Below are 3,295 nucleotides of genomic sequence, written 5' to 3'. Positions count from 1 at the left end.
TACCTAGTAGCCAGAACTCACTTCTCAGCCTACTATTCAAGGCCCGATTTGCCTAATAAGCCAAGTTTTCCTGAATTAATATATTTACTATAATTTTTTTCTTATGAAATGATAAAGCAACCCTTTTCTCTATGTATGAGGTCAATTTTTTTTTATTGTTGTTAAAATTAACGTAAATATATGACCGAACCTAACCAACCCTACCTAACCTAACCTAACCTATATTTATAGGTAAGGTTAGGTTAGGTAGCCAAAAAAAGCTAGGTTAGGTTAGGTTAGGTAGGTTAGGTAGACGAAAAAACATTAATTCATGAAAACTTGGCTTATTAGGCAAATCGGGCCTTGAATAGTAGGCTGAGAAGTGCGTTCTGGCTATTAGGTACGACATATATATATATATATATATATATATTTATATATGTCGTACCTAATAGCCAGAACACACTTCTCAGCCTACTATTCAAGGCCCGATTTGCCTAATAAGCCAAGTTTTCATGAATTAATGTTTTTTCATCTACCTAACCTAACTATATATATATATATATATATATATATATATATATATATATATATATATATATATATATATATATATATATATATATATATATATATTTATATATATTATTAAATATGACCGAAAAAGTAAGATTAATAATTCTAACACGAATTTTCTCAATCTTTCGTACTTTACGCTTCACTGTTGGAGGTAAATCAAAAATCACTTCTCCAAAATTCATTTTTATTTCTAGTCTGACGCGACACGGGCGCGTTTCGTAAAACTTATTACATTTTCAAAGACTTCACAAATACACAACTGATTAGAACTAGAACCTCTGAAGAGACAACTAACACAACACCTATACCCCCTATTAGACTATTTTACAGGAACTTCTTTTCCACAGCTCATAAATCGGAGGAAAGGGTCCTGAAGGATATTGTTAATAGAAACGTTATCCCTACAGACAAAAATCAGAGGATACAACTGACGATTTACTATAAAACCAGAAAAACGGCCAGCCTACTCATGAGAAACTCTCCAGACACAAAACAGAACGCTTTAAAAGAGACTAACGTCGTCTATGCCTTCAAATGCCCACTTGGGGACTGTAAGCTCCAAAAAACCCAGTATATAGGCAAGACAACAACATCTCTTTCTAGGCGTTTAACGATGCATAAGCAACAGGGCTCCATTAAGGAACATATAATCTCTTCCCATAACCAAACCATCGCCAGAGAAATCCTAGTAAACAACACAGAAATCATCGATAGATACAGCGATAGCAGGCGGCTTGACGTTTGCGAGGCACTACACATCAAGAAGTCAACACCAGCAATCAACAGCCAATTATTGCACAACTATATTCTACCCACCTCAAGACTCCGCTCCAATATAGAAGCATCAAGAAATATGGACCAATAGGCTTTCTACAAACACTTCTATTCAATACCCATTGTTTCTGTTCTGTCTTGTGTTGATACTTTTAATACCCTATTAATATCCCCTCCTGTTCTGTCTTGTGTTAATGCCACATCACCCTTTCCACCTCACTCAAATGTAGATATAATATAAGAGAGACGTAGTTCTAATCAGTTGTGTATTTGTGAAGTCTTTGAAAATGTAATAAGTTTTACGAAACGCGCCCGTGTCGCGTCAGACTAGAAATAAAAATGAATTTTGGAGAAGTGATTTTTTATTTACCTCCAACAGTGAAGCGTAATGTACGAAAGATTGAGAAAATTCGTGGTAGAATTATTAATCTTACTTTTTCGGTCATATTTAATAATATATGTCTACAGGAAAGACTGCTACCAAAATATACTAATATATATATATATATATATATATATATATATATATATATATATATATATATATATATATATATATATATATATATATATATATATATATATATATATATATATATATATATATATATATATATTTTACGTCACTTACGAGACGGAAAAGGATGGGAAGCTGCCTTTTCTAGATGTAACAGTCATGGAAAAGGGCGGAGGTTTCCACACTGCAGTCTACACTAAGGAAACAAACATAGGAATGTGCCTAAATGCCAACAGCGACTGCCCCGACAGGTACAAGAGGAGTGTTGTTAACGCATACGTCGACCGTGCTCTCAGCCACAGCTCAGAATGGAAGCAAGTCGACGAAGAACTCTGTAGGGTAAGGCAGGTCCTAGTCAATAACGGCTTCTCCAATGGTTTCATCGAAGACATCATAAGAAGGAAAGTGAAAAGCCATGCAACCTCTGAAGAGACAACTAACACAACACCTATACCCCCTATTAGACTATTTTACAGGAACTTCTTTTCCACAGCTCATAAAACGGAGGAAAGGGTCCTGAAAGATATTGTTAATAGAAACGTTATCCCTACAGACAAAAATCAGAGGATACAACTGACGATTTACTATAAAACCAGAAAAACGGCCAGCCTACTCATGAGAAACTCTCCAGACACAAAACAGAACGCTTTAAAAGAGACTAACGTCGTCTATGCCTTCAAATGCCCACTTGGGGACTGTAAGCTCCAAAAAACCCAGTATATAGGCAAGACAACAACATCTCTTTCTAGGCGTTTAACGATGCATAAGCAACAGGGCTCCATTAAGGAACATATAATCTCTTCCCATAACCAAACCATCGCCAGAGAAATCCTAGTAAACAACACAGAAATCATCGATAGATACAGCGATAGCAGGCGGCTTGACGTTTGCGAGGCACTACACATCAAGAAGTCAACACCAGCAATCAACAGCCAATTATTGCACAACTATATTCTACCCACCTCAAGACTCCGCTCCAATATAGAAGCATCAAGAAATATGGACCAATAGGCTTTCTACAAACACTTCTATTCAATACCCATTGTTTCTGTTCTGTCTTGTGTTGATACTTTTAATACCCTATTAATATCCCCTCCTGTTCTGTCTTGTGTTAATGCCACATCACCCTTCCCACCTCACTCAAATGTAGATATAATATCAGAGAGACGTAAGTTCTAATCAGTTGTGTATTTCTGAAGTCTTTGAAAATGCAATAAGTTTTACGAAACGCGCCCGTGTCGCGTCAGACTAGAAATAAAAATGAATTTTGGAGAAGTGATTTTTGATTTACCTCCAACAGTGAAGCGTAATGTACGAAAGATTGAGAAAATTCGTGTTAGAATTATTAATCTTACTTTTTCGGTCATATTTAATAATATATGTCTACAGGAAAGACTGCTACCAAAATATACTAATATATATATTTATATATATATATTTATATAT

The sequence above is a fragment of the Procambarus clarkii genome, chromosome 11 (assembly GCF_040958095.1).
Source record: "Procambarus clarkii isolate CNS0578487 chromosome 11, FALCON_Pclarkii_2.0, whole genome shotgun sequence".
Lineage (NCBI taxonomy): Eukaryota > Metazoa > Arthropoda > Malacostraca > Decapoda > Cambaridae > Procambarus > Procambarus clarkii.
The sequence above is the reverse complement of the archived record's forward strand: the minus strand, read 5'-3'. Positions refer to the sequence as shown.